The sequence below is a fragment of the Aquila chrysaetos genome, chromosome 12 (genome assembly GCF_900496995.4).
Source record: "Aquila chrysaetos chrysaetos chromosome 12, bAquChr1.4, whole genome shotgun sequence".
Classification (NCBI taxonomy): Eukaryota; Metazoa; Chordata; class Aves; order Accipitriformes; family Accipitridae; genus Aquila; species Aquila chrysaetos.
The window spans coordinates 19,056,994-19,080,014 of record NC_044015.1 but is presented as its reverse complement, the minus strand read 5'-3'; positions in this window follow the sequence as shown (position 1 = coordinate 19,080,014).

The following is a 23,021-nucleotide window of genomic DNA, read 5'->3' as shown; positions in this document are numbered from 1 at the left end:
AATTTAGGGCACTGCCTTCTTGGATAAGCTCTTTCCACTGCGGAAGCAAGTTTTGCAGGCCAGTACCCAGCCTCCAGAAATGGGTAGGCAAATCAGGTCTTCATTTCTAAAAGAATCCTGTGAAGATGATGATGATGATGATGAAGAAGACAACAAGCTGGTGCTCGTTCAGGCTGTCACCTTGGCCATTCATGTAGAATGTTTGCTATTTACACTGCCACTCTCTTTCGGTGGGCTAAATAAGATAAGGCAAAGATAAATTAAGAGCTTGGCTGGTTGCCAGCCATCGCCTACATGAGATTGCAGGTATATATTAGAAAGATGTTCACAACAATAAACAGAAAATTATATTGCAGAATCAATGAGGAATATAAATGCTAATACAGATGACATGCAGAGCCAGAGATTACCTATAATTAAGTGGATTTCTGATATTGAAATGTGGAATTTAAGTTTTCTTAAAGCTTATTAGAACAGACCAAATTCAGATTGTGTAATTATTGGAAAAGATGCACTTTAATTGTCATTATAAACTCAAGGCTTTGTGAAAGTGCTAAGAAAGCATGTTATGCACGTTTGGTTAGAGGGGATTCTGCCAGCAGTGCTGAAGTATAATGAATATCAGATCGCAATCAATTCAGCTACATTCCAATTTCATATACTTATGATCTTCTGAACCAGGGCAGAGTATATGGCTTTCCACATATTTAGCTACGATTTCGTGCATTTTATACTCCCTCACCTATTAATAAAATTACAATTTTATACAGGAGTACATTCAGTGGAAAGTTTTCTTATCAATCATCCTTTTCTTCAGCTTCATTATTTTTTCCTCTGAACTCCACAGAACTTCAATAACTGAAAATTTTGAATATAAGTTTTGCTACTGTATTCCAAGTACATTTTTAAAATTATGTGTGCATCTTTGAGAGAGGAGATTTACATCACTCAGCATTGCTTTACCTGCTTTTTTATTTAATTCAGTGGAAAAGGAAGGCAGTTCCCCGATTCAGAAGCTGTGAAGAATAACAGATTCCTTTTCCTGAAGATATGGTAGGATGTTTCCATGATGATATGTAGTCACAGTATCTGCTTTACTTTTCACCTGAAAATATATACCCCTTCCAACATATTCTAGGTTTCCTGGAGTGGGTATCCTGTCCCTGTGAATGCCTGTAATATAGCAAACACAGACATGATACCGAAAAAAACGCTAGAGCAACACGATCCCTAAACTAGGATTTTGGTTCTGTACCAAAACACAGCAAAAGGAACCTACTGTGGAATTATTATTTCCTGTATAATATTTCTTTCCTGGAAGGCTTAGCATCCAAGAACTGAGCAGGCTTCGCATTGCTTAGTTGTCCAGATGACAGTTCAGAGTACAATGACCTTAAACCTAGCATTCATAATTAAATTTATGCAGTTGTATTAGTTCCAGGTATTTTGCTACATCAGTCACTCCTAGTCAGCTTGCAATTCCTGTGTTTCTAACCAGAGAATTGGTTCTGATCCAGGATCCACATGTGTTTAACATCTGAAAATGGGGCAGCTTATAACAAGGTGCTGCTCCCTGACAAGGGAGCTGCAGAAATTTCCACTTCAAGCTAGCCATCTTTCTCAAAGGGATGTTAAGAGAGAGGCATCTCTCTTAGTGCTGCATAACTGTTTCAAAAACAAACTATCCAAATGAAAAAAAATCTAGTCAGATGCAAACTGACCCAAATATTGCCCTCAAACGATAATTGATCTAATACTTTATTATGACTGAGCCACAGATAAGAAGTTATTTCATGTAGTGAACAGAACAAAAAAAAATAATGTGCAAAAGACTCCTCGAATTTAGAAAGAGTTCTTTTGCTTGCATATAATTTTATACATCTTTCTCATAACTCCAAGATGCCAGGGGGATTTGTTAGAGCCTCACTGGGATTCTAGGTTTATTAAACCATTGAATTAACTAGATTCATCCATGCATGGGGTTTATTCACCTGTGAGAAATTTGAGTAATATTTTTCATAGAATATGCAAGACCAGATTTTCAGCCAACCTCCAGCCCAGCCTTCATGTTTGTCCTTGCAAATGCAAAGTTACAGATGTAAATATTAAGACATAGTCAATCAATTCATTCCTAAGAAAAAAACGTAAGTTTAATTATTTATGGATGCAAACATTTATCCACCAAAATGCAGATCTGGCATTATAAAGCAGAATTTTCATATTAACCAACTTAATACCTTTCCCACCATCATACAGTATCGGAAAAAAGAGGATGTAAGAAGTGGATGCAAAACAAACAAGCAGCATTTTGCACCATATGGTGCGTTTCATTTAATGAAATGAAAGTTCTTCACCAGTACAGTATGTTCACCAAGACACCATTTTTGCCACAATATGCAATAGATAAAATTCCAGTACAAAGCATATGTTCCACTTCATTGTTTTTCTGGCCATCATTATCTATACAGACCCAAACACATACATGATGAAATACTGCTCAAGAAATTTTACAGCCTCAAAGAACACAGAGAAGACTAATGACATGCAATGTGCAGACCTAAACAGATTGTAAAGTCTTTGGGGTTGAACTCCTGCATACATTGCTAGCTAATATTCATTTCTGAGGACCAGGATAAAGATCACATCATGGAAGTGCACTGAATCAGTTTCACGGCAGTCAGAACCAAAGTGGCAGCCTAGTTACAGAAAGCACAACAGGACGGTCATCTCTCAGGAGGGGCAACCACATCTCACCCTGGGACGTACCCAGGCATCGCTCCCTCAGCAAAACTTTTGCCCGCATGTTTATAGATGTGCACGTTCTAGTTACAGTTGCTAAGACACCTGCTACTTACCCGACGCTGCTGAATGGGGTTGCTGCACACATGTTCAAGTGTACTGTTGTCACTGGAAATACAGTTTTTGTACTAGAAGTGAACCATTGTTGAGAAATGGAAGTAATAACAGTGTATTCTGGGAAAAGAGGGCCAGGAGTGGGCTTGGGGGCTACTGCTTGCTTGTTTTGAGAAAATGAGACTGGATTTGGATGAGCATTTTCTGTTTCTCACTTAATGTAATTTTCACTCAAATACTCCGTGCAGGTCTTTGTGACATCCGAGACACAAATTACTAATAAGTTAATTCTGACATTTATGCATCTGAACAAGACCTCCCAAGAATAATGACATCAGTTCAATCCTGTACACTGGCAGTCTTTACAGTTCAAGACTGCAAGATAGGCTTAAGGCAGAGCAACCTCCTTCAAAGAGAAGAAATATTAGAGGCATTGATAGGGATGAAAGGGACTTGAGAAGTCCTAGATATAAGTGTAAAAAGCTACATATATATATAGACACACACACATCCCCCCAACACTGAAGCCAAAATCTCCCTAACTTGGATGCCTTAGCGTTCTAAATAGAAACTGTCTGATTTTCACAAGTACTCCATGTTCACAACTCCCAGAGGTTGTCCCTTACTGTTATTACAACAAATGTACAGTGAAGTGGACTCTTCTCTGTTTTAGTGGAAGAGGAAATTAAAGTCTTTCTACATCATACTGTAACTTGCAAAGCAACATATATGATAATCAGTGCAATCTTTAATATATAGAAGAGTTATGCAAAGTTTATGGTAGAAATCTCAAGTGTAATATTCTTCAAACATTAAGTTATAAAAAAAAAAAAAAGTCACGTTCTGTCATTTTGGAAAACTCTAAGTATAATTAAAAATCAGGTTTTATTCATTACTAACCTAATCCAAGTGACAGAACTTAGAGAGCCCATAGCTGTGATCTGAAGACAGAACTCAGAAAGGAGTTTAAGCTTAAATTTCTTCTACAGAAGAAATATTGCAGGTTCACAAGTCACCTCTAATAGAGCAGAACTGAATTTCAGCACCATCACTGCAGCCTAGATCTGAAGTACTATGATCACTCCTGATCTAACAGGCATGCTTAACTGCTAAGTTTATAAGTATCTCTATAAATTCAACAAGCTTGGAGAATTCAGATTATTGGCCAACAAAGTCTAGTCTCTGTAATGATCACAGTGAGGCTTTTTAAATTCTGTCAAGTTGTCTTTAGTTCTCTAGTCATGTGTGTTCCAAAATACCATTTCTGGGACCACTGGTGACTCCAAAAATCATTTTATAACCTTAAAATGGAACTAACAATTTTACTCAATCTGTAATCACACACCTACAGCAATGCCATAGTAGTTCTCTCTTTTTAGATTATAATATTAATCAGATAATGGAGAGGAAAGGTTAACATTGTCCTGTACATAGAATCATAGAATCATTTAGGCTGGAAAAGACCCTTAAGATCATCAAGTCCAATTGTTAACCGAACACTACCAAGTCCACCATTAAACCATATCCTTACGTGCCATGTCTACATGTTTTACATATTTTTGTTCTTCCTTAATGCAGAGGTAAATCACAACTCAAGTCATAACACAAGTAACATTTTCTTCCCTTCATCCCTGCCATTTTTAATGCTATCTAAACCTAGTTCCCTCATTTATTCTACAGAAATTTTAGTATTTTCCCATTCTTCCAGTATTGCCCAAAACAAAATCTTCTTAGCTATGTTGCAGAAGGTAACATTAGCAAACCACAAAATTAAAAAAATAATAAAAAAAATAATCTTTCCATTAATCTCTTCAAAACAAAGTTGACAAAAATTAGTATAAAATCCCTTCAAACCATTTTGCTGTATAACACTATGCAAATATCTTAGCAAATATTTTCTATTTAACAAGTCTAAAAGGGGTTATCTACCCACTTGTGATATCACAAACCACTTTACATACAGTCAGTTGACAATACATGAAAGTCAAAGAGATTCCTGCGTGATCCCAACAGAAGAACAATGTTCATACATCGTTCATAAAAGTGATTCACAGCTACTATGCTAGATCCAAAGTTAATTAATGTAGTGCAGCAGGATACATCTGGAGGACAATATTGCCTGTAATTTAATGATCAGTACAAATCCAAAAAAAAAAAAAAAAAAAGAATAATTCTTCAAGTTCTCCAATTCCTGATTCAGCTCCATAGCATGAATGGATTTATTTTAGAAATTTTTCTGGTTGGGTTATCAGTTGTTTTGAAAATAATACATTCTCTAGATCCAGAACTGCAAGACCATTCCTCCACAAAAACAGAAAAAAACATTGAGATGTACACTCATTCAGGCCCTTACTTTGCCAGTTTGTGCAAGCCGTATTTTAAGTTCCCTGATTTTAAGAGGCCTCGATCTAGCTGATGCTTTCACACCTCTCAATGACTGTTTTCAGTGTTAACCTGAACATGTAAATGAAAACATTTCAATCCTTGTACGTCTACTGGGAACATGGTTCACTTCGCACCTCCAAATAATTGCGGATGCAAAATTAGTGGCTGCTGTCTATAAACGTTTATAATTTACAGTACCAAGGGATCTCGATCAAAGGCTTGGGTTCTCTTGGACTAGATTCTGTAAACATGTTGAATAAAAAGATGTATTTTCTTACTGTAACTAAATAAAACACAAGGCAAAATCATTCTTACAAGATTCTTATGATACTCAAGATGTCAAAGCACCTCCATTTATCACAATTTACATACTTCAAAAACCCTCAAGGAAGAGACTATAGGCTAGATTGTTATGCTCTACAACCTAAAAATGCTCAGATACTTTGAAGAGAAATTCTGTATCATTTATCTTTTAATAGAGATGAGGAAACTGTGACCCAGAGAGGCCAATGGAGTTGCCTGAAACAACCCAAAAAGTGACTGGCAAAGTAAGGGAACAAGTTCAGCACACTAAAGCTCCACATCACACTGAATATGAATCAAGTGTTACACTGCAAGAGTATTGAAACTTCTTAGTAGCTTTGGTTGTAATTACCACTATATGTAGTATTAGTATATATAACATGTATTATTATTATGCATAACATATATAACTATTTACAATATATTACTTCACACCTCCTCATTTTAGAATGGGAATCAAACCAATATGTGTTCTCACAAATGATGTGCAGGTCAAATGGGTGTATCCCAAATGGCGTGAAATTATTCCTTGTCTGAACAGGTAACTATGACACTTCATTAAGCGTTATGAAGACCACGGTCATAAAGAAGTTAGGTTTTCTATACTGTTTTTTTCATGAGAATTAATAACATATAGAGGATGATAAATTAGAGATAGCAATCATGTTTTTATCTATCATGATATCTCATAAATGATTTCCTAAAGCTTAATAGAAGTAATTTTAATGACAGGAGAATTTAATGTATTTACAAAAATGCACGAATAAATTTGGACCTCAAGTACTAAAATAACTTAGTTTATTATTTACTTTTGGCTAGTTTTACTGACCTTATGGATAATAAGTCTATTAAATTCTTCCTGCAAAACAGGCCTGTTAAATACATGCCCAGCTCAAAGCTGGCACATATGCCAAAAAACAATAAGATAAAACGTAATACCAGTGACACTTATGAGTTGAGATTTGCTCACCTAACAGAGCTAAAAAGCATTCACAGGAAATGGGATTCAAATACTAAAACAAAGTCTTCAGCTTCACAGTGCAGAAATTCAAAAGGTTAAGTACAGAAATGAAGGTTGGAGCCCACCCTGCAGGAACAGAGGTTAGTGAAAAGAAAATGTAGACCAGCAAGAACAAGACGAAGTAGAATTAACAATTCTGTTCTCACTACCAGTCAGACACAAATTTTACCTCAGTCCCAAACAGAGGTGTCTGTGAAAGGCATTGGAATCCAAAGGGAAACAAAGCAACAAACAAAAAATCCACTTTTCTCAAGAGTTAGAATATTTGGGGGAAACCCAACACTGGGAGAGTGAAAAGAAAGAGAACACAAGTTGCCCCCAGACTAAAAACATACTAGGATCTCAGGGGAAAAGCCAATCTAGATACTACATACATACTCACAAATTCATAGATGCAGCATTTGGCATTGTAATCTCTGATTTGGAAACCACAGGACCTGAGCCTAGCACGGACAGAACACTCTCCGCTTGAGGGTTTCACCTCCTGCCTAGGTGAAACACTACTCACTTATCCACTGGAAAAGCCAAGGCCTGTCAGCACCACCTCTGCATTGGTTTTGGCTCCCGCTGTGAATTTAGCAGTGCTAGTCTGGCTATCTAGTCCAGATGTTCATGAAGCAGCTGCTTTTCAACACCTTTTGAGAAACCACGTCACAGTGTCCCTCAGGCCAAAGCAGAGCAAGCTCAGTGCGGGAAGAACCCCATTGCCACTATCTGTGTAAGGCCAGCAGTTACATCTGCTCTTCGCCACAGCCCTAAGTCATTAAATGTAATTCTTACAAGAAAATAGAAAATGAAACATGTTCAGAAGAGAACATTTTCCCTCCAGGCCTTCTATTGGCATCTGCTGTCACCATGTTCAACATGGGACTGAACCAGGCTCTGAATGGCTACACTGACTCATTCAATGCTAACATCTCTTACCTCTAATTACTGGTGCTTGGTAGGATGGGAGAACTGGCATGTAGAGCACTCTGGTAACTATATTTATTATACTGCTTTCTTTTGCCATCCTACAGCTTTCCTTCTTCCCTCATGTCAGAGTTTTTTCTATGCCCTCATAAAATATATTTATTACTTTGCTCTAGAGATCTCCCACAGGCAAAAAGTAGGTGGATTGGTACTTATGAATTAGTCTTGGCAGTGCTCTTTTGCCTCCCTAGGTCTGGTAGAGAGTCATAACTACTTCTACAATTCTCTCATTGAGTAGGATGTAAGGAACGATGACTAAACTGTGTAGATTTAGTGGTGAACAATGTTTTGACAGGTTTCTTGTTTACTGACAATATCTAGCATCTGAGCATCTCCCAGACTTTACTGAGGTTAGTCTCATGACAATCCTGCAAAGCAGAGAGGCATGCTATTTCCATTTTATTTGTGGGGACTGAAACTTGAAGATGTTGAGACTTACAGAGTCAATTACAGAAAGAGAGATTAATTCTGACACCTTGTTCACCACATTAAGTACTGAGACCTACAGTTCCCTACTCCATCCAAATTACACAAATCTGAAGCTAAACAGTCTTCCATCTGCGTGCATTTGCCACCCACTTACTTCAAATTATCTTATCCAAGTCTATTTTACATTACACCTCCCAAAACATTGTCTTTGCCTACCATGCTTGGAGTTTCAATGTTGTGATATGTAACTCACACGGTTGATTTTGCTGTTTTGGGTTTTTCTCTTTTGCACTTCAGTCTAAGGCTAGAAGGCAACCGCAACTACTGTTTTTTGAAGGGATGTTATATATGAGTCAAAGTAATTGGAAGCATCTTAACAGTCTGAGAAATTAAAAGACGTGCATATGAAAAAAACAGTAAAACACTAAAATCCTCTTCCAAAAGAAAGGGACGGCTATGGGGCTTTTTCCCTTGTCTGATTTTTTTTCTTTATTGGATGTATTAAAGCTCATATCATAATAATATTATGACTTTATAAATTAATATATATCATCTTGTATAGCTTGAAATACCTATAGCTTAGGCATTTAATTTTTTCCATAATATCTAGATACTGACACAATTAGGTTTTGATACATAGATACTTCTGCTTACTGGAAATCTGGTAGCAAAAAGACTCCACATTTTGAACGGGCTCATAAATATATATTGAATTTAATTTTTTAATACACAAAATCCATTTTCCTATAGTTTGGTTGGTTTGGTGGCTGCTTGAGAGAAATGTTTTCTATAAATATTTTTGTTTTGTACAACTAATTAGTTCATAAATCAGTACATTGTAATATGGCAGAGATTACCCTCAAGCCAATAGAGAGCAACTGATTGAATGTACTTACCTTCTTCATAATTCATCTATCTGTAATGTCTCTGCATTTTCTTCTGCTGCTTTCAAACACTGTCTTGCCACTTTTTTCTCTTCCCATTCTTCAAATATGTACACAAGTTTAACCAATAAGCATACTTTCCATTAAACACCAGATTTTTCCTGTGTTTTGAACCAAGTGCAGTGGGCTGATGAAGTACATAAATAAACAATAACCAGATAATCATAGATTAATCAGTTTGATTCTGTAGTAGGAATTTTTACATGCTTTCCATTTTGACATTATTTATTAGGGCCATTTGCTGATATTAAAAATGTGCCAACTCTCAAGCAAAAACGTGCCTCTAAAAGAGGGGAGAGGAAAACTACAAAATGTAAAATTCCTGGAACAGATGTCAAGGACTAATTTAGAAGTCAGTTCAGGATGGCAACCACATTAAAAAAAAAAAAGTGTAAGCACATGCTGAACTTGGAGCATGTACTTTAATAACACCAAAGACCCCTTTTGTGTATTTTTTTCTTCCTAATCTATAATGCCTACTTTATTTTCCTCAAATGGCTTGCGATGGCTAAGAAGAGGTAGGATTGTTCTGAGGCAGTATCACTTGTGAGTTGCATGCTATTAGTCATCCAGCCTTCTACAACTTTAAAAAACAAAACAACAACAACAACAAAAAAAACCCCAAACAAAGACAGGCATGGCTTTGTCATTATTTCTGCTGACTTAACTTCCTGAGTGGTAATTCTTGTGTGGCGATTAGCTGGCAGCCTTAGTACAACTGCTAATGGAGATATGCACACTGATGAACAAAAGCTATCAGTGTTTTTTCCCTAGCTGTCAATCTTAGCAAAGGAAGCCAAGTGGAAGTGGAATGAAGATGAGCTAGCCTTGCATCTCAAATCCAGGTCTCAGAGAAGGAGGAAATAGATCGACAAAACAGTATTAGAAGACATAGAACTTCAGTGTACATGATGCATCTGTTCGGTGGACAATTAGGATTCATTCTCCAAGGACTGACCAGTTTGCATTCATTAATGACCTCCTCCAAAATCCACTAAATGCAAAGGAAAGCCTCACCTTGCTTTCAGCAAAACAGATTCAGGTTTTAAATTCGATTGAAAAATAATTTCAGGAAAGGAAAGAGTAATCCCTTAGGCATTATCTCTCTGATCCTACTATAATCTGCAACATTTGTACAGTTCCATGCACTGTTTATTGTGCATTATTCTATTGCTGCACTTAAATTATTCTCATTTGAATGTTTCCACAGACCCAGTAGCTCTAGTGACAAACGTCTTAATTTTAAAAGCTGGCCTGCATGGCAGGCACCATTTCTGTCCAACGGAGAAAGGAACTCCCTAGCTGAAGCTGTATTCACCAACAATTTGTTTGCCAGCAGCATGTTTTCCTGTTTAATCCGTGTTAACATTTTGTTCAGAGTTATCCTAACTGGCATGTATTCTATCTGATAAACATCTCCTCTTTTCCCTCACGGTAGCATTATTTATTTATGACATTATTGTTACAGACAACTAAACAGCCAAGAGGGAAACACATTTGCTTTTCTACAAATACCTGCACATGCTGTTAAACCTGCATCATTTTTCTTATAGAAACATCTAAAACTTGGTAAAAGGCTTCCTAGCATGTCTTTGGTATCCACTGAAAACAAGGAACAGGGACAGACACATGCCGCAGTACCAAATCAGCAAGGGTTCAGGAAAACAGGAGAAAAATAATGACAGTTCAGGTTGTTAGGCTGATGTATGAAACTCTCTCCTTTTCAGACCAATTTGTCATGACTCCACGACTAAACGAGCTAAATGGGCCCAATATAAAATGACTCAGATCAAGAGCTGCTTCCATTCATGTTCTCTGTGTCTTTGCCAACGTAGGAACTCGCTAGTGTATTATCAGGAAACCAGTACCCAAACATACACACAGTGAGTTAACACCAACTAATCTGTGTTGGAGATCACGGTGCCCCCCGGGCTGCTTCATGACTGAGGCTGAAGTAAGGAGGAGGAAATGGTATAAATCAAAATCACCAAAGTGCCTGAAAAGCAAATACCCTCAAATTCCCTGTCACTTTACCAGTTAGTACCACATGTTGGATCCTTGGTGACAGAAATACATATGCATTTACAAAAGGACTTGAAGACCTACATCTGTTTGATGAGTAACACTGAATATTGTAATGGGTCATCAATTTACGTCACTACTCTGCACCAGATTGGGACTGGCAATCTCCCACATCTTTGAAGATCCTGCTCCATCCAGGGTCTGTACTTTTTTTATCAACATATAAAGATTTCAGTGTGTCTACCTGTAGGTTTCCCACCGTTCTTTCCGCATGATCTTTGTCTCAAAGTGCAAGCTTCCTTAGCACATACATGTCTTAAAGCTACGTGACACAGCTCAAGACATAGCACATATGCTCTAATTATTATTAACTGACACATTCATGAGTCTTCTCAAACTGGGCTCAGAATTTTTCAGATACAGAAAGGAGAGTCTCTGCAAAAAGGCTCAGGTCAAAGGAGCAAAAAGAGAAAAACTGGAAGAAATGGAATGCATAGACTTTCGACAGCAGGAGAAAGGCAACCTTTAAAGATGGACTCAACTGTAGGTGTATTATTTAAGTAATACATACTTGCGTGCATTGGAATTATGTAGGTGGATATACATACATGCTCATATGCTTATAGTATTTGCTAACCAAAGATTTTATAGGGCTTTCCAAATATTTCAATTCTGTTACATAGGAAAGTATTTGCATATTACGTGAACATACATAGGTAATAACTGCGTTTGAGTATCTACCCACCTGCTCATTTGCAAATTACTTCCTAAGTTAAATCAGCCTTATCCTCTGTACTTTTTCTCAGCTAAAGGATGTTTTTCTGCCCATTTTCTGCTTCTTAGCATAGAAGATTTAGACACCTTCTGGAGTCCATCATCAACAGAATCTGTTTCATCGATATGGTCCTTTGCAGCAAAAAAGCAATGCACACTGCGAATATTAAATACAAGAGTCAGCAAATACTCTTTTCCACCCAAAACGATAGCCACAGCATATAAAGGCATGATGGCAGCAAGCGCAAGATGAAATTCTGTGCAAAACCTGAGCGCATACCCATGGTCTGTGACAGTGTTATGAACTGATGTCTCTGTCACTCTGAGCCTGTGCCTTGACTATAGTTATCCATGTTAATTAAAACAGAGAAAGGAAGGGGTGCTGATCTGTGCAACCAAAGCTTCACTCCTCAGTCGCTGAGGCTGTATACTGCAGAAGAGCCACTGCATCACCTCTCAGCCAGGGACCACAGGGATCACCACCAGCAGCATGGGGCGAGGGGGAGGGAGGCAGGGAGAACAAACACATAGACAGAGGGCAGGTAAAAGGGTCAGTAACGTGGACAGCAGAAACAATGGTTATTGGCAGGTCAAGGGGGGAAACAGGTATACTTTTCAAAAACATCACAAGCATCATTGACCAATTTAGAAATTTTTTAGTTTAGCCCCTAATTAAATTTTTTTGCTGCACACCACTACTCCTGAGAGCAGGTCAGGTTGCTGATTAATAAGTCCTGCCTGCTTAATGTTTCTCTGCTAAATTAGAAGAACCATGGAGCATGTCTTACAAAAGCTAAAAAAAAAAAAAAAAAAATCACCCAAAAGAACTAGCCCCCTCCCAACTCACACAATCTTGAAAAACACATCTTGTTTCTAATACACCTTAGAACTTCTTACAACAATGCCAAGCAAGTGGGGGTGAAGGAGGGTGCTGGTGTTTATAAAGCCTTCTTAGAACCTTGTGTTGGCTGCTTTTTCAGATACATTATTTGCACACCTTCACTCCCAGCTGAAGTCACTGGGGCCATTGACTCAAAGGACAACAGGCCAAACTCAAAATTCTTGCACCCAGTGCACAGAACACGGCACTATGCAGGTTTTCTGCCTGATTTTGTCTTAGCACAACAGAGAAAGGGCTGAGGGTTTAAAATCATTCTAAGGAAAGTGAGTATCAAAGTCTTTGGGCTTTAGAAAGCACTGATTGTCTGGCTTCTTTAGATGCCTTTAAAAATCCAAGTTTTAATCATTATCTTCATCATCATTTTTACTTACGTATACACACACGTATATATAAATATATACGCATACATAGACACGCACGGTACTCTAACCCCCGAGTATCACTCCTTACTCACATTCGCCTGACATCTTGTGGCTACAAGGAAAATAACACTCCGTTTAACCAAACATCTGAATACCATCCGGATGCACATAAGCATACTAATGCCTGTGTAATTTAGGCAACAGCTCTTGAGCAATGCAAGACAATTATTTCACTTAATTAGATGTGACGTGGTGTCGGCATCGTGTTCTGTTAAGACAAGCTGGCATAGAATTGTAAAGGCAAACCACAGTTACAAATAATGCAGAGCTTTGGTTAACTGGACTACAGCAGATAATATATTGCTCAAAACTACATACCTATCTAATCTGAAATAAGCATTGCCAGGGTATCTGCAGTTGTTCTTCTGATATTGCCATGCTAAATATTACTTTGATTTTTGTTACAGGAACCCAACCACTCCTGCTGCAAGAGCAGAACATGAGTGCAGCGGACTACGGGGGGAAAGGAAATGTCTTGTCAGACAGGAAAATAAATGACTAAAAAAGAGTGGTTTTGCCTATATTCACAGGCATAGCACAGGTACATGTGTGGCATGGGGGGGAAGGGGAAACACCCATCCTATGAAGAGCAGCTGCTTTTTCTTTTCTTTTCCTAAAAAAAAAAAAAAAAAATCAAGAAAAATAACTAATCTTGGCGGGGGAAGATTCTTCCTTTTAGGAGGATTTGCTGCACTGTCTGAAGAGGTTTGACACTCACCTCCTGTTCTCCTTTTTGGCATAGAGAAGAACAATCAAGCAATAACACAGAGAAAATAATTTGTGCAGTTTGATTAGTTTCCACACCAGATGTTCCCACATACATTCATATCTACCCAACTCTTTTTCTCCAGCCAAGAGTGTGTGCAGCTGGTACTTCTGTAGCCAACACCAAAGCTATTTAACAGAGTTATTAGCAGGGGGGAGTTACATTACGGATCCCGCCACTCTTCTCTGGGGCCCTGCTCCTGTTCCCATTGAAGTTAAGGCATCATCGCACTCATTGTCTTCAGAGAGCCAGAAAAGGTTGCTGGAAAAATTTTTACTACTCTGTTACATACCTGCACTTTCACCTCTTCCAGCCTATGACTTCCATTTCATTTTCTTGCTGGTACTGTAAGGCACTGCAGCCATTCACTGACCAGCTCTGGGTTTTCATTCTTTGTGAAGTAGATTCCAGTGGCAAACAATTTTAAAAAGAATTGCAACAGATGAGAACTGTTGCTTGTTTGTTAATTAAATTTTAATCGCCATAGATTTCAAGAAATGGCAACTACAAAGTTGCATCTCATTAATGTACCAGTGACTGAATAAACCTCAAAGATGGACATGAGTGTTCCCAGATGAAAACAATAGTCGTGGGTTCAGGCAAACTCCCCCAGGGTAAGGACTGGCTGGAAAGCCAGCCCCCCAGCTTTCAAATGGCCACATTACAAGAAAGTCTAAATTCCTAAATCAGCTCCTGTTCATTTAAAAAAAAAAAAAAAGTTCTTACTTAATATTGACAGAAACGCTGCCATAGCCTTGGAGCTTTGGGGTTTGTTCTAATTGCTCCGGTTGCAAGTGAGAGGTTTTCTGTAAGATGTAGAAAGGAAAAATTTACTATCCCTTCATATCTTATTAAGAAGGAAATGATAAGGTTATGTACATTTGCATTTCTAGGAACTCAGTCTCTGTGCAAATTTTGCAGCCAGTTTGTCTTCACAACTTCTGTGTCTTGTTACAGAAGACACACCCATGTGGGATTCTTTCATGAAGGATTTGTGTTTTCTTGATGCAAATTAAAGGTGATCTGAGGTAGAAACATGCTGGTAGAAGCACTGCAGTAACAGCTGGGAAGAAACCATCCTGTATACCCACAGTGCTGTCCATGGGGATTTTTTTGCCACTAGGTTTTCAGTGTGTGCATCTGAGGACCAGTCTTTTCCATGTGGATGATCACTTGGAAAAGAATGTTAAAGATGACTGAAGAGCCCTGGTTATCAGCTGAAAGCTGCTACTCTCCAAAAGGGACATTTTAAATGTTTTGGTGCCAGGTTAGCTAGATTACCTTAGATAACTAAAAGCATAATATGGAACACTGCTTTTAAAAGGCAAGTGATTGCAGGAACTGGTCAGTAAGAAGTACATGATTTGAGAAGAAGGAATGGTCTGTCCCTACCCCTGAAGTCCCTGTAAAGAGACAAGATGCAGTACTGCACTATACCAACACAGTAAGACTGGATGAGTGCTGACAATAGACTGTCAAAGGACAGCACAGCCTGGGCAGGTACTACTGGGAAGTAGGAAGGTAGATAAAAATAGGACACATTGATAAAGTAGTCAGAGGGGTCTTGGATACGCTTCCCTTAAGCAGCACAGGGAGATGCAGGAAGGAAGATTAGCAAACCCAACGCTGTCACTCTGAAAGGGACAAGCTGATAGGCAGAGGATTGCTGCAGACCAAAGAGGGCGGTGGGCATCATATGGGTCTCCTGAAGCCTTAAAGGGAACTTATAGGTACAACTTACTCAGATAAATAGATATAAATGATCACACTGTTCATTGCTGGTTTGGACTTGAGATGTCACAATGTTTAAACACCCTCCTGTGGTGACTGCTATGCCAGTATAGAAGTCTTGTGTAAAACCAGGCAGAAAATGAAAAGGACCGACAAAGTAAAGTAAAATAATCCATTACTTTCCTTCTTCTTGTTGAATGAGGTGAAGAAGGGCAAAGCAGCACAGAATTAAAGGCAAATTACATGGCTAACGTCTCTATACTAATCATTGAAAGTAGAAATAACAAACACAGGCATCTGTTTTAGTGTGTGAAATCCCATTTCCTGAACTTTGCTAGCAGAGTTCTGTCACCGACTTTCATGTAGTCACAATTTTATCCAGAAAATGTATCAAGTCAAACTCTGTGAGAAAATGGAGGCCTGCCAGAGTGTTAAGATGTGAAGAACACTGCACACCTCAGTCTTAAAATAAATAAATAAATAAAATCTTTGCCATGAGAATTTTTCTCTTCATAGGGAAATAAAACATATTTGCATCATACCAGCACAACAGCTTACTCCCCTCCCTCATGCACAGCTGATGCAAACTCCCACCCTTCGTGTTCTAACAGAGAAAACACCTGGGCCTGTTTCAGCTGTATTAGTGGAACCTGATTTTTAAAGCTCCAGAGATGCAGATATGACATGGGATTCCCAAATGCATCTGAATACTCTAAAATCTGGCCCCCAGGTCCACTGGCAGTGAAACAAGACACAGGATGTTTTATCATGTTCCAAAACATACTCGCGGGATAACAACTGAAAGCAAACATACCATGGGCAGGATAGTAGGGTCTACCAAACCAAAGGATATCTTGCACAAGCTGGAACAGTGCAAGAAGAAAATTGTTTGGTCCCTTCCTCCCAGTAATCGGAAAGCTATGTCATCACAAATGCTTAGAGAGACTACATGGCAACCAAATGCTCCCCCTCACACCCCCTTCAGCGAGCTCATTTCAGTTGCAGTTATAAAACACGAACATAAAAAGAGTTCAATGAACCCAGAAGAGAGCAGATGTTAATTATAGCAAAATGGTATCAAAGCCAAACTGAACTTGTTTTGGTTTGGTTTTGCATTATTAGTTCGGCAGTGCTCCCAGATAGTGTAAACTACAGCGTATGCAAACCCTGACCACTTGACAAAGATATATGTAGACTTGCCCATCCTATGTAACCGAATGTCACCTATGTAGTTATTAGCAATCGCTCTTAAGCTAATGCATCGTATGTCTTTTTGACAAGAGTAATGGCTGGGTTCTGACAAAGAATAATTGCCATTTCAATTGAAAATGTTAAAATATAACCAAAATCAAACATGAAATTATTAGTGAAAACTGTAGGAGAGATGACAGAAGTGTATAACTTCACTGGAATTATCAGTAATAGACTGACCTTAATTTAGTTCTAATAGGCATTCAATGCAGTACAAGCCACGAAAGCAAATGGAAATGGTAGTTACAGGGCTTTTGAGACTAGGGTGCCCTCGGTGCCTGAGGAGCTTCAACGCTAACCAGAGAACAGCAGTGCTCCTAGGGAGTTTCCATTCCCACCAAATTTAGGGTTTAATGGCCTAATTCTTCAGTTTTAAATTAATTTTAAACTGTCAAGCTATTGAAAACACTGAAGCTATACAGTGTACCAAAACGAGGAACAAGGCCATGTCCTCCAGGGCCAGCTGCTGTGCTCCTCCAGCACACCCTTTCTGGGGACTAATGAACAGTAAGCACTACAAGTGTCTCCTTCCAAACCTCAAGACTTTTGGAGTATGCCATTTTCTCACTTTCAGTAATTGAAATTAAGCTCTCTAAATATTCCACTCAATTACTTTTTTATTTACTGCCTTCCATGGCATTTTCCTCTTTCATTTATTGGTGTACTTGACTTGTATTTCCTATGGGGACATTGCGTGCTAGAATCGTATGTTGTTCTTTTAAAATGTCTCTTTCCTTCCAGTGCAAGTTTAGGCTGTACCCTTGTCCTGGTTTCAGCTGGGATAGAGTTAATTGTCTTCTTAGTAGCTAATAGTGCTATGTCTTTTGAGTTAGGTATGCAAAGAATGTTGATAACACTGATGTTTTCAGTTGTTGCTAAGTAATGTTTAGTCTAAAGTCAAGGCTTTTTCAGCTTCTCATGCTCAGCCAGCAAGAAGGCTGGAGGGGCACAAGAAGTTGGGAGGGGACACAGCCAGGGCAGCTGACCCAAACTGGCCAACAGGGTATTCCATACCGTGTGACATCACATCTAGTATATAAACTGGGGGGAGTGGGGGGGGGATGGACCGCGGCTCTGGAACTGACTGGGCATCAGTTGGCAGGTGGTGAGCAATTGCACTGTGCATCACTTGTTTTGTATATTCCAATCCTTTTATTATTGCTGTTGTCATTTTATTAGTATTATCATTATTAGTTTCTTCTTTTCTGTTCTATTAAACCATTCTTATCTCAACCTACAAGTTTTACTACTTTTCCCAATTCTCTCCCCATCCCACTGGGTGGGGGGGGAAATGAGAGAGCAGCTGCATGGTGCTTAGTTGCTGGCTGGGGTTAAACCACAACACTGTAGGGTGCCCCTGAACCAACCTGTTCTCTCCCCAGTTCTAGCAGAGATGTCTGCCTTCCCAGCCAGCAGTCTTTCCACCACAGCAATGATTAGAATATTGATCAAAACTTCCCCTGAATCCTGTCTCTGTAGGACTGCACTAAGCATAATAAGTTAACAGACTTAAACATCTTCCAGCATGCATTTAATAACATAGTAATGTCTGGTTTCCTACATTCAAGTGCACTGGTTGTAGTCCTTGTCTCCCTCTGAGGAATAACAGATACAAATCGTGAGTGGACTTTGCCTGTGTATCTGTAGTACTGGGCAATCCAGACTGTGGGATTGTTCTTTTTATGCTGGCCACTAATCATTGCCAAACAAGTCAGAAGATCCTTGTCCCAGCTGTGGGGCAAATAGGTGGTGGAAACATCATTAGAGCAGCTCTTCACAACCCACTGACTTATGCATCACCTTACTGATGATCAACTGTTGTTTTGCAGTAGTTGGAAACTTAGGTGTTTTCCTAGAAGTGAATTTAAAATATCTGTTTGCATTCTATCCAGTCTTCAAAATACTCTGTTGTTCAGGCCCATTGCTTTGTCATTGTTACATACTTTTCTTGCGCACACAGAGCCCTCACCCCACCCCTCACAAATACTATGCTTTTCTTCAGCAATAGAATTCTCAAATTCTCTAAATCAATCAAATTCCAACATTATTATGAAGAGGGAGACCTTAAAAAAGAAAAAGCCTTCGGGATAGTAATCTCTTCACTACAAGTATCAATTTTACCCACGTATACACATTGCAGAATATCCCCATAAGTTTAAATATGATGTTACTTGTTCTTAATGTACCAGAAACTAATAGGGAAATCATGCCTACGCTGTACTGATAATTCACAAGGCCAAAGAGACAGGGTGGGGATTTTCTGAAATTTTAATTAAACCTAAGAGAATCAATAAAACCATTTGTTTAGTTCTAGCACCTGTTTTTAGGCAATAACATCTTCATGCTGCTGCTTGTTTAGTTATATTAGAAATTACATGATCTGCTCAGCTGCAAAAAGACTATTGATTTGTATGTAAAACCAGGCAAAAGTACTGGCTGTTTACAAGGGATTCAGTTACTGTGAATACTGTCTGTAAACAGTCACCCGACTCCAGTGTAACATATCAACATACCTCAAAGGAAGCAAGCTAAACAAATCAACAGTTCATATAGAACATAGGAACCACTAAGCCACTTTCTTTGTCAGGTAAAAAACTTTCCAAGTCTGACAATACAAATAACATAAAAGAACATGCTATTCAACAGCTCCTAAGAGAAAGATTAGGGAAAGAGAAATAAGAGAAGAGGAAAATAAAAGAAATTTGATAAACATGATCACTTACAATTCAGGCAGCTTTTTGCTATATTGTCCTTTCTGTATACCTACTAGGAATTCTTAGGTACATGCAGAATTCTAAAAATATGAAAACACTTATCTAACTACTAACCAGTGAGCACTCACTGGTCCAAGGCACTCCAGGCAGCAGCAGTGGCTGGTCAAAACTTTTTTGCCACCGAAAGAATAATTATCTGCCCTTGACCATTTCTGCCCATACTAGAGGAAGGAAACACAGTCAAAGCAAGTGGAATCTTTGTCACAGCCGTTAACCTGGAGAGTTTACAACTGTTTCTCTATGGGATTTAAACAGAGCATCTTAGAATCCTTGTTCACCATTTCTGCAATACCCATAAATTACAAATTCTCAGCAATATTTATTGTGCCTTTAAAAGTGAACATTGTCTTGTCTGAGACTGCAGTATCATAAAGAAATCCTGGTTCCATTCAAGTCAGCAAATTGCCTGAGCACCTGTAGATTTCAACTGTCCAGTTTCATACTTCTGTTCACCTTGTTTGTTCATAACATTTCTATGAACAGACCTACAGCTCTTCAGTACTGGTAACTGCATGTCTTTCATTTCAGTATGTTTGCATTGAGGTGTAAGCTTAATTTGAACCTCCTGACTTTGTTACATGTAGGACAGTTGTTGACCATCTTTTATTATTATGAAAGTACATAGATGGAGAGTTGCTTTTTTTTTTTTTTTTAAATTCATAACACTAACATGTTCAGTAAGAATTACATTAGTTTCTCCATCTCAAGAATTCAAGAACAGAGAGACAGAGCAGTCTCTTTTCAGCTAACAGGGCTTTGTTGCCCTTTGGGTAAATTGGAACTGAATCCAACAAATGTAGCAATACTTGGGCTTCTTCTGCATTTACTATTGGAATCAGAAACCCCAAGCAAATAATACTAAACAGGGAGGAGACAGTCACAATTAATGCTCCTCAAACTTTTTTCAGCAGATCCTTCATCCTTATCCTAGGGAATTTTGTGAAAAATATCAGACATCCAAATTCCCAAAAGCTGTTCTTAAAGCATCTCCTTTAATGGACAACAGAGCTGGGTAAAAGCAATAGATCTTGATTTTTGGTCTACTTTATTTCTGACACTCTAGGATTACTGTAGCTTTTAGGCTCCCACTGCAGTAATTGAAGTTGAGGCCTCTGTGCAACTTTGGGGTTATGTCTTTAACCTCAGCTTTCATGCATGTGATCCAAGGATGCTGATGTGTTCCTCCCTATGCACTGAAGATCAGTTTGCTTGAGATGCAGCTGGAATACAATTTTCTGGACAGTCATTTCACATGATTGGCAGAGAACTATGACTTACTCTAAGACATGGCCTCAGGCACCATCTCTGTTAAAACTCATGCAGCTGAATAATTCTCAAGAGCACACATCTTGACTGATCCATATGGCTTCAGTTTCCACCAGTCTGTGTCCTTTTGACAATGAAAGGTCCACCACTACACCTGAACTTATCAGTTCTGGTCAAGCTTGAGCTGCTTCTGAGGTTGTTGGCTATATTCTACATCCCCCATGGTCTCTGCTTCAGACATTTTCTTCATCTTAGAAGCTTAAAAGAAAATATAGTATGATTCTAGTGTTATGCTAGAAAGTCTAACAGTGAATTCTGATCTTGAAAGTAACCCTATACATTTAAAGGATATTTCAGTTTAGAGTTTTCCCCCTCCTTATAACAAGATACTTTGTTGCATGATCACAATAGATCACTTCAGTAGGACTGTACAAAATATCTTGAAATAATATAAAATCTCTGGAAAGTTCCATTACTCGACAAAATGTTGTTAAAATGAGTGCTCAGTTCCCTCTTACAACAAACTTCCTCCCAGCCTCGCAAGAAGCCAAACCCAGAGTGTCCTATAAACTCTTACATAAGAAAATGCCACTACTGACTAGGCGATACTGTGATTCTACTTTGGGTTCTGTTCTCACCAAAACATTCAATATAGAACATTAATATTTTTGCAGAGAAAAAAATGAAAAATAAAATATCTACAAGAAATGCTCACTTTCAAAAAAACAGAAGAAATGTTGGTTATACTTGATCAAGTGTGTGTTTTGCCACTGAATTTGCTACTACCTGTATTCTATAGGGTTTCTTATATTTTACATATACACACCATGCTGCGTTAGTGTGCTGGAAAGTGTTCCGAGCTGCTTCAATACGTATACTTCAACAAGTTGAAGTTAATGGTCTGCTAACAGTCACACTGACTATATGAAAAAAAACAAACGTTAAATGCTTCTTGCACTGCTAAGTATAATAAGAAACCAATGCCCAAGGCAAGGTACTTCTTGTGAAAACTTAACACAGGCTGGCAAAAGGCCTCTCTGGGTATTGCCTCCTAAAACAGGGATGAGGCATTGACCAAAGTATTCTTTTGTTCATGTCATTAGAGGGAGGGAAAGGAAGAAAGTAGCCAAAAAAAGCGTAAGAAACCAGGGAAGCAAATATACAGGCAGAGAAGAAAGCCACAAATGAGATTAAAAAACCCCACCCTTTTAACAAAGTATTCACGAGAAACCTCAATGTCTGGAAAGAGAACTGATTCTTGGTCTGGAAAATGGAAAAATTCATATATTCTTCAGAAGTATACTGCCTGTGCCAGTGAAATACGGTATTTTTTACCCACCAATATCTTCTAAAAGCAGCAAGGTCCTAAATACTGGCTAACCACACAGACTACAAAGAATATTCTGTATGCACATCTGAATGCATACTATGTAACACAATCTTATCGTACAGATATAGCTGTAACTTTAGTGTCTAGATAACATAATTTTTAGAATTTATTAAAAAAATTAATACATCAGTAGAGCAAATCCTGACATTTTGCCAACTCTTTGAAGGCAGGGTGGAGCCACACAAGAACCCGTTAATATCGGCTCCAAAATAAGCAGCCACAATGACAAGAGGTTCAACCACCACGTCAAAGCTCAGGTTGATATGTAGCGAACCATGTATATGCTCCAAACACCAGTCACGTTAACAGGTTTTGGATTTTGAACCCAGTTTCATTTTGAGTGGAGACAGGCCAAACTCCAATGACACAAGGAAGAAGAAACAGTGTCACATCGCATGCCAGTTGTTCTCCAGGCACATTCTGTTATGTCACAGGTTAATCATTGTCACTTCATGCAGCCACACATCACATGGTCTATTAATTATTACTTAATGTCACTACACCACTAAATGGTTTGATGAATTCTATTAATAATTAGAATTGCTCGCACAGTGACATTCAAATAAAACTTTTCTCTTCACAGTGCATTCCTGATGAAGAGCTAGAAAGAGAAAATACCTAGGTTTATTAGTCTTACTGACTAGATGCATTTTATTTGGACTAGAGCTGTTTTGTGTGCTTGTTGATTTATTTCACTGATAACTAAAAAAATACTCATGACAATCCAAAAATTGAGACTAAATTCAGCTGCATGTAAGACAAACCATTGCATCTCTTTATACACATTTAGAACAGAGAGAAAGGGTGCCATGCCAAA